General features: G+C 40.9%; 1 protein-coding gene across 4 annotated transcripts in view; it reads left to right on the top strand.

Annotated features, from left to right (window-relative positions):
• Positions 1–14,301, top strand: part of LOC121886676 (PH and SEC7 domain-containing protein 1-like) — a 63,484-nt gene that overhangs the window by 26,070 nt on the left and 23,113 nt on the right. The gene's annotated exons all lie outside the window — the stretch shown is intronic.

The following is a 14,301-nucleotide window of genomic DNA, read 5'->3' as shown; positions in this document are numbered from 1 at the left end:
TCTTCAATTGTCACTGATTCTTCTTCTCTCTCAATTATTCCCTCTCTTTCTCACCAGTGCAGCCTCTTTTGATTAAACCCGGTGATATGTTTTCCATTAACACCACAATAGACGAGCAAAATGGAGCAATCTCCTGCACTGAGTGTGTTAAGCTTTGGCTTCACAACCCTCTCTTAAACACTTCCCGGCACACTGCAGTCATAGCCGGAAAGTCTTTTTCTTTCAAGATTTTTTATTGCTTTTTTTTTTACCTTCATAATGACGGGAAATTGAGGAGCTAAATAAGGAGATTATGCGTGAAAAAGGTGATTTAACAGATTTGAAACCAGATGACGACTGTTACATGGTACAGTACATTTGGGCCTGTCTCAACAGAAAGTGGCACAGTTCATTTTCATTTATCATTTTGTCTGTAAAATGTTAGAAAATAGTGAAAAATACCTGTTATAATTTCTTAGCACCCAAGGTAAGGTCCTCAAACGTCAAAGATATTCAGTTTACTGTCATGTATGACACATAAAAGCTTCAAATCTGAGAATCTGCAACCAGCAAATGTTTGGCAAATAATTACTGCTCTCCTATTATATACTATAATTACTGTAGTACAACCATTACCATAATAGTTCACCATTAATTTTCCACAAATGACAAATTGATTAAACTAATCGTTGCCGCTCTAGGGATGTGCCGTCACTACTTTGTGGGGCACAGCTCCCTCCATTTTTTCCTCCTGCATAGTTTACCTTTTTGTTCCTTCAGCACAGTCAAAAAAATTGCAATTGTCTGCAATTCGCTAAAGTGTAATTATACACTAATTCCTTTGAAATTAGTTGATGTCAGCCTGAAATTTTGCAGTTTAACCTGCAATATGTCAGTATTAGTAACCACATTGTGTCACTAATACTGACATATTATCAATTTTAAGTTTATAGGACGAACTTCTTAGCAAACAGTCGCATATTTACACATCCAGCTCTCCTTTCCACTGTATTTTCAGTTTCCACTAACCTCTGAGGGAAACTTGCAGCTCTTCATGCATACAGAACATAGCAGCTGCTTAACACACAGTTATGTTCACTTGCTAGTTGCTAATTTGCAACTCTAACTTGTGTACTGGTAGTTTTTATAGCTTTTTGCTAAAAACAGCTGCCTGCTGCGGACAAAAAAGGGAATGAGAACAGTGGCAGTGAATGTAAAGAGTAAAGTTGCCGTCCAGGAAAAGCAAAACAATGAGCTAAAGGAGGCTAAAATGCTTCGGTTGCATTGTTAAAGTACTAAAGAAAGGGTCGGGGAATCCATTTGGCCGTTGAGAAGTTTTAAGCAACTGACTTTCTAGCCTGAAGTTATAGTTAAATGTTTTTGTTTTGTCCTTAAGCAGAAGAGCATTAATTCTTTATTTTCCATGCTGTATGTTCAACTTTCTTGCAGCCTTTACAGCTGTAGTATCATAGAGTTTTATAATTGGTATAAATATAACATAAAAGATGAATGAAATGTTCCTCAATACAAAAAAAAACAAATGTTAACATTGAAACATGAAGATGACAACATGATTAAACTGACTGGATGGTTGTAAATGTCACTACATCCCACCGGTAACTTGATACTTGATGGAGGTTTTACATGCGCCTGTCCATTCGAGTACTGATGCTTGTTTGTCTCAATCAGTGTTTTCCCATTCTAGGATTCATAACGAGGCCATAAACTATCCTAATGTACTCCAGAGGATATTTCCTCCCCCAGTTACCCCACGCAAGACTATCACTCAACAGAGACGTGACAGGCTGACAGGCTGCTTATACTCTGAGTACAGAAGCCAGTCAACATCAGCAACATGTTCATATCACATATTTGTAATATCAAAGTAGATACTCCTGTCTCTGAAATAACTGACCAGGATAATTATGATTTATTACAAGCAGGGTCTTATTTTCCAGCATTTCCAACATTGTACTCAACAAGTTAACGGTTGAACTACTGTACCGGTTATACACACACTTTTCCTGTTCAATAAGAGATTTATTGGCGTTTCAGATGTTCTCACTTTCAGTTTTACTCCAAATAAAGTGATTTAGATTAGGGAAGTTTTTTTAGCCCCTTAAATAACAAGTAAATGCCGATACTGCGTCCGATTAATTAGATACTTAATTTTACCTAAATGTTGATTAAATCTGACATAACAGAGCTACAGCCACTAAATTTATTAAACCTTATTTTACACACTACTTGATCCAAAAACTGAATGTCCTGGTTCAAAAATATTAAGTTGATAAACGGAAACTACTGATACAGTATAAATGAAACTTTAACTGGGGGAATATGACTCCTGAAATGGACATGACGCTATCAGCGAGAGAGAGAAAATGCATCACTCTGTTGGAGTTGTGGGAACTAAAAAAAACACTGATTGTTACAAACAGTCTTTGGCCCTGTAAAGAAAACACAAATCCAACTATAGCCAAATTCAATTTTAGCCCATTATGTGATCTGTCGCCGCTGACGTTTGTCATATTAAACGGCAAAATTGAAGGCTAATGTTGAAAAACTGCTTGAATGTTTTGTCCTTCTTTTTGTTACTATACTTCCACCTGCAGCTCAACAGGGAAACACTGTCCAAGGAAACACAAAGAGGGAATCTGAGGCTAAAAAGACGGTAAATGTGTCAGATATCCGCTTGATATGACTAACTCAGACTGCTGAAGCCTCATATAAGCTTTACATCAACTTTTAAATGACACACTGTGGATTTTGGACTTCATCACTTCCATTGAAAGCACATTTGAAGGATCTTTTAATAGCCAGTATGAACAGGAGGAATGATCAGTGTTAATACGGACACCTGACTGTTGTTTTAAGACACACTTGAAAAATGCGAGCCTATATTTTAACTAAACTCTGAATTATGTTTGTCCTATCAAGATATTAAGTATGTTTTACTTCTAAATTGTAAATACATGTCAGAAAAAAGGGGTTTTTCTTGTAACATCTCTATAAAATTGAGCTGCAGTGTGAAGTGGAAATCCGTCAACCAAAGACCTACCGTAATTTCTAATTTGTTTTTCCATTTACTTGCTCACTAATTTCTGTCAAAGTTGACAGGACTCCGAATTTGGACAAAATGTTTTCATAACTGATGAGTTTCTCACTGTTTGGTTAATTACCGCAAAGAGAAACGATTATAACTTGTGATCCTGATGCTCCGTTAATAAGCTTTTAAGCCTTCATAACAACTCGATGATCCTTTACTCCTTCATACCAGCCTGCATGACAGACATAGCTGCTGCTGTGTAGCTAACACAGCTCCCTGCAGAACTGGAAGTCCTGGCTGCCGGCCCGAACTAGTGCTTCAGAGGAAAGTTTCTTCCTTTTATTGTGAGGCTTAGAGACACATAGGTTTACACTCCCTCTCACTCTCTCTCTCTCTCTCTCTCTCTCTCTTCTTCGGCACTGCTCGGGGCTTAAAGCTTGAAGTGGAAACTAATGATGCACTGAAGTAGGTTACCAGCCCGCATTAGAGCAAGAGAACGAATTCTGCTGAAATGAAAATGTTGTACAGCTCAATCAGACGCTGAACCGCGCTCTTCAGACAGTAATTAGGTGCACTGATGTTATCGATTACGTAGCAGCGTCGACGGTGAGGGAAAAAAGACGGATGACTTACTTGTTTTTGTAAATGAAGGAGTAGAAATCATTCTTGCATGTCTGAAATCTGCACAGGAGGTGTAGATGCCAGTGCTCGGCGGCTCGACGCCAGCCAGAGCAAAGACAAGCAGGTCAGGTCTGAGGCGTGAGAGGAGGACGTTAAATAGATGTTGCTATTTAGAATTTATTTAACAATATATTCAGTGTGTTCAGAGAGGAAATGTTAACAGTTTTGTTTTTTATTAATACAGTATTGGTGTTGTTATGGAATTTTCCGTCTTTAGGGGTTACAAATTAAATGACAAATTGGGTCAAAACTGAGCCTTGAGGTCACGCTGTATTTCTTAATCTCTCCTGGAGACCTCAGCTGTCTGTGATGTTTTGGTGAAAGCAGAAACCTCTCTGATAAGGAGTATATCAGCATCGCCATGGTAAGCCGAGGCCAGAGAGGACCCTTCTAGACGACACAGAAAGGTGGAACGTGAAGCCAAAATGTGTTGACAATGACCTGAGGCTCAACGCAACGTGACTTAAGATATCACGGGTAAAGTGCAGTCCTTTGTTTAGAAACTAGTGAACCAATTAGACTCATTTTTCATATTGTAGGCCGATCTGCTCGGGTTAAAAGACTCAGACTTTCAGAAGACTGAACGGAAAGAGACAGCGTCCGAGTTACAACAAATTCGCTGTTCGCTGTTTACGATTCTCCTTGATCATCATAAACATCTTCAGCCCTCAGACATCAAAGCCTCCCGTGTGCTTCTCTCCACTGAAGTGTTGAACATCGCTCGGAAATATCCACAACAGGTGTCAAGGTTCAAACTCAAATTACCTGAGCGCCACAGGCCAGGTTCTCTCCTCGGGTGCCCGCTTGAAATAAAATCAGTTTTTAACAATAAATTTCAACTATTTAGACTCGAAAGCGGAGCAACACCTCTGTTCCCGCCCCTCTCTGTTGTGTAAAGTAATTTCGCTCCTGTAAAACTACATTTTCGTCCTTGCAGATGATACAGGAAGCAGTCACATTAAACTCCATGAAAATATAATGAATAGCCCACTTCTCTCAAAACTGTCTGTGCACCAGGTTAAATGTTCCAAAATGAAACTTAATCTGCCTGTTATTTTGTTGATTAGTCGTTTAGCCTGTGCATTGTCAGAAAACAGTAAAAATGCCCGTTATAATCTCCCACAGCTAAGATAGGTGTGTTCAAATGTTTTTTGTTCAACCGACGAAAGTCCAAACTGAAAGATATTCAGTTCACCGTCATATATGACAAAGCAACAAATCTTCACATTTAAGAAGCTGAAATCAGAGAAAAAAGATTGGTCGAATATCTAAATATATAATGAAACTATATACTGTGACCAGTTTTTAAAGTTTTATGTCTTCAGAGCTGAGACTCACAGACAAACCAGGGAAACTGCAAATTATTTAGAGACGGACTAACACAGTGTTGGTTTTGGTCTTTTCATAGGATTCATTGACAGCAACAAAAATATAGAGTATCACCAGCTTTTATCCCTTAAATTATTGGGTTTTTGGCTTTGATTTTGCTTTGTTTGGATATTTACTCTAAAGTAAAAGACACAAATCTAAATGGAAATAAAAGAATTGCTGCTCTGGAGCCTTAGAAATATTCCCCGCTGGTTGGATCTGGCCGGTAGTTAGAGACCCGTGTGTTTAGTGCTCAGTGCTGTTGTGTTTCTTCATTTCACTGCTGAGAGATCAACTGTAAGTAAAACAGTGCAGCTGCCTTTTTCTACTCCGTTAACAAAAATCATAAGGTGCTGCACTGAAGCAGGAACAGGAGAAAAAAAGAAGAAGAAGAATGGAGTCTGCACATGTGTTCGTAATGATCCCAATTGATTTATTTCTTCATATCTTTAATATTTCAATCTAACTGGGCTGATAAATGTAGAAAAATAAGCTTAATATAGATCAAAGAAAGGTCAGTCTTGATATATCCACTTAAATAATTGAATTCTCTCTATTGGAACACATATCCAACACCTGCCGTCCACAGCGGCGAATGCTACATTGATCGGTGATGGAGCGCAAGAAAAGCAGACATCGATTGAGACATAAATCTCACACATTTCTACTCTGAAATGAAACAAAACAAAAACAAGAAATGTGGTACTATTGGAGGGTAAAAGGGGGCTGAGAGAGAGACCGAGTGTGAAAAAGAGACAGCTGCTTAGGTCAGCAGAGACGAGTGGCTGTGGATTCACTCCCCCTCTCCCCGAGCTGTCTGAAGTCTCCATGAGGGACAGAAGGAGAGATTTAGACAGGATGTGAAATATTGAGTGAGAGGGAGGTAGAGAGGGAGGGAGGGAGGGAGTGGGAGACTGACAGCAGACTGGAAAACTGATAGAGGGCATAAGGTATAACACAGAAATGACATTTATTTTGCTTTTTACAGTTTGCTTTTGGTGAGCAGGTGTTCTCTGCTCTTTGTTAGCAGCGGTGACCCAGCTTCATGTGAGTAATTCGGGGTTAAGTGCTTTGCTTGGGGGCAGCTTGATGGTTTTTATGGGACTCCAGCTTCCAGCCACAGGCCCACAAGCTGCTGCTGCTGCTGCTGCTGCTGCTGTTGCTGCCGCCCACGGTTAGTACCCGAGGAAGGATAATTGTCAGGGAAAGACTACAAAGACAGTCGGAGAGGCGGTGACAGAAATGTCGCCTTGATGCAGGTTGTTTGGGTGTTACAGTCAAAGGTTGGCTCCACTCCCCCCCCCTCCACTCCCCTCCTCCAGCTCAATAATGTTCCTTTCTTGTCCCTCCTGATAGAGTCAGAGCTCGCCAACATGTCCATCCTGATGGTGTATGTTTAAAGACAGACGCTGGTCATGAGGGAGGAACTGTTCCCCCTTTTTTTTTTTTTTTTTTTTTTTTTTATGTTTGTTCTTGCTGGGTTTTGCCGCGGGTGTAACAGCAGAGTGTCACAGCACCCTCACGCTTCCTTTAACTTTTGTTTTTAAAACATTTTCGATTTAATAGAGAACATAAGAACATGTAATAGATGTGTGCGAAATAGACCAGCAAAATTACAGAAACACAGCATGGAAACTGATATAATATTCAGCATAAGGGTTATAAAGTACAATTTTATCCAGTGTTTTTCACACTATCATGTGTCAAGGAGTAAGTGCTAGTCCTCCTCTTTAAGACAGCAGATAAAGTGATTTGTAAAAAATGTTCCCACCTTTTCCTCTCAGTCTGCTTGATATACATTTAGGATGACATTTTGAACCTGAGCACTGAATATTTTAGTCTTGATTATAGATCAGTCTTATCAATGTCCTTGGTCTGTGATTGACACAGTCATTACATCTCCGGTCACACTCTTGTAGCCTCAGATTTTTTTCCTCTTCACGCCGTCCCTGTTACTCACTCTAAAGTCAATAATTCTATTTGACAAATTTCTCTCGGGGAAACACCTCATTCATTTGTCTTGTAAGCAAAGGTTCCTGTCAGATGCTCGGTTTTCTCCGTCGTCCTCCTTTCTCTTTCCTGCTTTCACTCTGTCTCTTTACGGCTTTTGTTTATTTTTTGCTGTAATCACCGAGAGGAATTTTGAGATCTGGCTCCACGTCAGTTCTTGTTGTACTCCTTGATAAGACATTTAAACTGTTCCTGCAGAGGTTATGTGTGGTTGCTTTTTAAATTTTGATTCGAGGTGGGGATAGTTTCAGCAAGTGCAGAGAAAATGTGAGGTTTAACCATCATGGTGACTCAGAAATGCTGTAAATCTTTGTGCTGTGATAAGGTAATTTTTGTAGGCTTAATGCTAGATGTGAAGTTTTTTAGAACACATTAAAGTCTGAACAAGCTAATCATCAGAGGCATTTGACCGGAATGAAAGGAAAAGTGCAAATATAGTTGAATAATTTGCTGCGTGTTTGTACAGGTGAGAGGAGAAAGAATCGACAGTGCGTGTTTACAAAGGTGTGAATGACCTGAATTAAAGGAAAAGTTCAACATTGTGGGAATTTTACTCTTATTTGCTTTCTTTCCAAGAGTGAGATGAGATCATTGATATCAAGCACACGGCTACAATCAATAATTTTATATCAACAATGGATCAAATGACTACATGTAATGTGAAAGAATCACCTGACTCTGTGGATTTCCGCTGCTCTAAAGAACATTTTAGCATCTTTCAGCTTATTGTTTTGGTTTTACAGCCTTTAACTTTACTGTTCTGGTTCTGGCAGTGATAGACCTGCTGTACACCACCTGGCCAGCATCCAGCATCCAGCAGAGAGACACAGTTAGCCACTAGCTAGTGATAACAGGCCCTTCCACACCTGAAAGTCCAAACCAAGGTTCATGTTTTGTTACATTATATACATTTAGTTTTGGTTTCACATTGCAATTATGCGAGCTCATTAAAGAACTTTACATGATATACCTACTTCCTGTCGTCATCTCCTACGTGGTCTGTGTCTCTCTATACTTGACGTTGATTGGTTTGTAGATGGGAACGCGTCTGACGTAGGCATGTTGTCAATTGAGCAGGTAGCCTTCTATCACCATTTGAATTAATGGAGAAAGATGAATAAACAGATTAATTTTGTTGCCACTATATTATGTTATTAAACTATAAACACTACGGTTTCTTTGTCTTCAGGTGGCATTGCTCTCCCGTCCTCTCAGTCTTTTCCAGTTGACTTTTTATAACATCGGACCATATTTCAATTAATAACTTGGACTCCTCTTCCTCCCATGTGCTCAACTCTTTTCTTTTTCCGGTTCTGATGATAGCCTGCCGGAACTTCCTGTAATTGGTCTGAAAGTCTGAACCATCCAAATAATGTTTGTTCAGTTTGATCCGGACCAAGACCACCTCTTTTCGTCGGACTAAGGTTCAGCTGTATGATCCAGACCGTGGTCCGGGGGAGGTTTCACTCCTGTAATTTTGGTTCAGATCAAACTGAAAAGTCTGAAAGTCCGGACCAAACAAGGTAAGTGTGAAAGGGTCCGTAGTGGAGCATTTAGCTGCTAAAGAGACGCATATTTTTGTTAGGATTAAAGGTGGAGACCAAAACAGAACTAAAAGTAGAGTTCTTCAGGTGGACAGATACTCAAAAAATGTGAAACTAGGCAGCTATTTGCTAACAAGGTAATCCAGTTAAAATGTGATAATGTTTACAGCTTGTTTCTTGCCTGTCTGACTCTGTCCAAACTCCATAAATACACCTACTGTAACAACAGTTCTAAAACTAGTTAATTAACGGGTTTCCAGGTCGATGAGCACCAGTTTTGGCACCAAACCGGCAGCGTCACGGCACCCAAATGTGCCAAGAAGTAGTTCAATCATGTAACTTCCTCTGCTCCCAGAAATTGCCGTTTTTACAATTCAGTTAGTGTGCTGGTTAAAGAGGACGTATCATGCACATTTTCAGGTCTGTATTTATGTTCTGGGGCTCGACTGGAATATCTTTGTATGATTTACAGTTAAAAACTCCTTATTCATCGTATATTGGCTCTTTATGCAGCCCCTCAGTTCAGCCTCTGTCTGAAACAGGCTGTTTAAGCTCCTGTCTCTTTAAGACCCCCCTTTCGATGAGCCCACTCTGTTCTGATTGATTAGCTCCCAGAATCTTCCTCTGGCTCCGGAAGCTATGTAAACAAACAATAGTAGTTGGATTTTGGCTCTTTTTCTTGTTCTTTACTCAAAATGTCAACTTCTCAAATACATCCATACATGTTGAAGCTGAAATCCGATCCGAAATATATGAGTGGACAAAGCTAACAGCCCATGAAACAACCTTAGCAACAACGTTAACAATGAAGGTTACGGAACAGACGGCATGAACAATCTGACATCATCGTAAGGGTGAAGTAGAGGTAACATTGCAGACAAAGCGTTCAGAGGAGGCTGAAGCTCTGACTTTTGACTTGAAGGCGGCATTTATACATACATTCACCAACAAGATACAACATGTTAAGTGAGCTTTAGAGGTGTTGGTAGTTGTATTTTTAAACTTTGGACAGGGCCCAGCTAGCTGTTTCCCCCATTTCCAGTCTTTATGCTAAGCAAGGCTAAGCTATGCTAACCATGTCCTAAATCCAGCTCCGTAGTAACATACAGACATGAAGCCGACGTCTATTGTCTCATCTCACCCCCTGAAAGCAAATAAGCAAATTTGCCAAAATGCTGACCTATTCCTTTAATTCACACTTTAATAGCAGTGATGCTGTGTCTGACACACCTTTCCATATACACACACTGTGCTGCTGATTCTTCATGTTTCTTTCTCCTCTCACCTTACCAGTCTCTCCGTCAAGACCACTGCTGAATACTAATTGCCATCGAAAGTATATTTTTAAAAAAGTGTGCCTGTGTGTATGTGTGGAAGAGGTATTTGGGAGATTGTGATTTGCTGGTGATGACTGAGAGAAGGAGGGAGGAGGAGAGAGGGAGGGAAGGAGGGAGGGAGGGAGGGAGGTACGCATTGACGAAGCGAGGGAGAGGGAGGCAGCGAGACGGAGAGCACTGTCCCTATCTGCTTCTTTGTCGCTCTGCGATTCAGGCAGCCAGCTCTCCTTTCCTCGCCTCCGCAGCGGCAGCAGCAGCAGCAGCAGCAGAGAGAAGGAAGGAAAGAAAGAAAAGCGCTGAATTGGATGAAAAGATTTGCAACAGATAAATAAATCAGCCATCAACAGAGACAGGGAAGGTATGAAAGACATCAGCGGCAGCAGCAGAAGCAGCAGCAGCAGGAGAGCGACGTTTTTTCCCTCAAACACCCACACCCGCCGAATGTGTGAGGGGAAGAGACTAAAACCGGTGCAAAGAGAGTCTGAGAGAAAATACTGACTGAGAGAAGTGGATCACGGAGAGGGGCGAAGAGGAGTGAACGATGACAGCGGACCGCTACACATGGACAGAAGAGAGCAGGAGGGAGAAGTGAGAGAGAGAGAGAGAAATAATCTGACAATCAGCGTTGTGACTGTAAAACTGATGGTATCCATTTTACAGTGGGAGCAACAGGAACGTTCATTCTTCTTCTGTGCCGAATCTTAGCGTTTCTGCATCCTCATCCGCCTCGTCTTTGTCGTCTTCCCTTCGTCTTTAATTTATTTTGTTTATGTCGTATCTCTCGGGTTGTGACGAAATCGAGGGTGCTCTTTGGAATCCCTGCTCTGAAGTCTGAGGGCAGCCGTCCGTCCCTCCCACCCCTCTGTATCTCCCTCTATTACGTGTGTGTGTGTGTGTGTGTGTGTAGGGGGGGGGGGTTTGTGTGTGTTTGTGTTCATATAAGCATAAAGAGCTTATTGTATGACTGTGTGTGTTTTTTACCTCTTTGTTTCCACATTTTGCACCCAGCTGTTTCATCCTCTGCCAGTGTTTCGTACCATCTGTGAGAGTGTCAGCTTGGTTCCCTCTGTGTATGTGTGTGTGTATGTGAGTGCATGTTTAAGGATTCATCTCTAAGTGTTGTCACTGACGTTCACTAAAAGGTGGCAGCTGGACAGGTGTCACCTTCAGGTAACTTGGCAGAGGTTCATATCCTGTTAAAACCATGTAGAGAGGGTGTGTGTGTGTATGTGTGTGTGTGTCTGTGTTTACCCGCTTCTGGAGAAGTTACAGTTTTATGCATCAGCCTGCAGTTTATTTTCCATTAAACTTTAATAGACGAGCCGAGAAAAAGCGCCGGATTTTATTGCGTTCGTTGTGACCGATTTGCACCTGCAGAAGAAATTCTTCACATAAGGAGACGTCCAGCAAAGGAGTCGCCTCCATGCATGTATAATACATGGCTGTCTTATCAATAATTCAGCGTCAGGTGGGCACCCCGGTGTTGCCTGGTGAGCGTTGATCAAGACATTAAGGAGCGAGACTGTTGGGGTTTGATGCTCGCTGATAGCAGCTGACTGACTGACAGCAGCCTGATGATGTGCTGCTTCCCCCCGCGATCTCTACTGATCGCCAGCTGCTTTCTGTAACAGCTGAATTCACTTCCATCTGTCTGTTGGCACATCAGCCTACTGGACAGAATCCAGATCAAACCAACCTCAAGTCACACTTTGTATCTCTTTGGATGAACTCTTTTAAAAAAAAAAAAATCTGCAGGACTTAAAAATACAGACTGAATCGTTTTTGGCAGATAAAGTCCAACGTTCTGTGCGAACCGTTCACCTTCCTCTCTGACTATGATTGGTGTTAACAGCCTGCACTCGGCAGGGCGCCTACGCTCACGCTCTCTCTGCACTGTGCGCTACGGACGGGACTTCCGGATGATGGACCCATTCCGCTATCCCAGAACACCACGCTCACGTTCGCTCAAACCCCTGGTGTTTCCAGACCTGCTGGGCAAGGCCCAGGACGGACAGAATCACCCACAGGCCAGAAAGAGGAGGAAGGTACTGTAAACTGTCAGCTATTTCCTGTTAATTTTACTTTTATAAGTCACAAAAACGCTGCAGCTTTTCAGTTTGATCATCAAAACCAATCTCCAAAACCTAGAGATGAATCATTTTTCCTACTTTACACATCATAACAAATCATATCTTACCCAACATAACATTAATAATGGTTTATCAATGGTTTATTAATGGTCCTGTAGGGGTTTGTTGTCTAAAAATGTTGTAATGTTTAATACACAACAAACCCTCATTGCAAATTTCTGAAATTCTACTTTTACTGTTTAATTCGCCATCCTATCAGTTTGTATACGTTCACCTCTGGAGTGTGGGGAGGTTGATGAACACATTGGCTCACTGCCCGGCCTGATTGGACGTACATCACAGCTAAACACAGCATATTGTGTGAAGCCACCACTCAAGGCTAGTGGCTCTTTTTTCTTGGCACTTGGTGACGTTGATGAAGCAAGTAGGTGAAGGTGACAAACATCCATCCTCTTCTCAATGAGCCTCGAAACCGAATGGGACTGACTGATGCTCTGGTTTATACTCTGTCTCCATCTACCTTTTTTTTTATTTACTTACATCCCTCTTTAGTCTTCTACCTTAAAACCCACAGAGTCCCCCTGCTGTTGGCGCTGTGTGTTCCCTCAGGATTTACAGTAAGAGGGAGATTTTTTTCTTCTAAATGAAGATGTTCCACTTGCAGTAAATCAGTTGGCTCAGGCACAAATATAGACATACAGTATATGCACAATTATACGTTAACAGAAACTTAATAGAGTTGGGAAAACCATCAGTGTAGTGTATGACAGTGGGTGGTTTATGATCCCTGTGGCATCATTTACTACCTACTATATTTCATAAGTGTTTTAATGTGCTATATTTATTATTTATCATTTCAGCGTGGTTCAAAAACAGAAATATCTGTTGTTCTTCCAAGAGAGCCCTGGAAGTCTGGACTAACTGTCCATTGGAGATATGCTAACTGGATGTTAAAGATGTGGTTACGTTCGTCATTATCTGTCAAACACATCACATCATTGTAACTTGTATATTTTATGCAGGATTGGGAGGAAAATTGGTTGGATACTCAGGTGGAGTTCCTCGTTTGTTTTGCTGCTGTTGCTCTTGTCCTCCCAAGAAAAAACAACGCAACAGGTTGTGATGTCAGTTGCCCAAAAATGACATAAAGTTACATTTGAGTAATAGATGTCATCCAGCAGCCGTTGTAATTATGACCCGGAGCGGTGATGTAGTTCAGATGACGTGTTTATATGTGGACAGATTTCCTCATTTGGAGGGAGAAGGGTGAATGGAGGCATTAACCCATCAGTGGACTTTGCCACAAGAGACCGCTATTCGTTTCCTGTTTCTAATTGCGAGTCAGGACAGTTTCCATATCTAAGATCATCCCCTACCCTTAACCCTGTGGTTTTTATTGTAGCCATGACAACGAAGGACGCCTTACTTTAACCTCATTAATTCTGTTAGGACGCCAGCGTCTGCCAGTTGGCCAACAATCCCTTTCTTACCTCACTACATCACTTCTCTTCCGTAAACATGGACACATGTGGTATCGCTGTAATCAGGAAGACCTTGTGTTTACAAAAATAACATCAGTTTAAATGTTTTCATAATGTAGTTCGCACCAGAGATGCCTAAACATGTCATCTCTTTTGGGACTTTGGGAGGTTTCCTTTCTGGCAAGAACTTGTTTATGTTTATGTTTATTTATAGTCACTGTGGTTCAGCAGCCATTTTCATCTGGGTATGTCATTTTAGGCATTTTTACTCAAAATAGTGAGTGGAAGAGGTTGTTTCCCTAACTTTAACAAAGTGATCATTTTAACTCAAACTAACTTTCCCTGAACCTAACCAGACCTTCACCACAGCGTTGTCACATCATAAAACATCATTATTTTTTAACAATGATGTGTAACAGTTTTGGAAAGCACAGACAAATGATGTCCTGCTGATTACTGCCGATAGAGGCGACAGATTAGAAAACGCTCCTATGCGTCGTTCTGGAGTCACATGGTGCTTTATTGTAATCATGCTCAGATAACAGGAGTACGTGTAAATTCAGTGTAATATTGAGCACTTTAATTAACGAAAATATAAAAATCAAAAAATAAAATTTGAAGCTTAAAGGAAATGGTAATGTGGACCAATATTAGAACCGTCATTATTAGTGACTAGAGCTCAAACGATTAGTTGATTAATTCATCGACTGAAAAGAAAAATTGCAACTATTAACAACAGTTAAATTATTTTCATTTTTGAAG

This window comes from Thunnus maccoyii, chromosome 20, assembly GCF_910596095.1.
Source record: "Thunnus maccoyii chromosome 20, fThuMac1.1, whole genome shotgun sequence".
Lineage (NCBI taxonomy): Eukaryota > Metazoa > Chordata > Actinopteri > Scombriformes > Scombridae > Thunnus > Thunnus maccoyii.
Note: the sequence above shows the minus strand (reverse complement) of the source record. Positions and strands in the feature narration are given on the sequence as shown.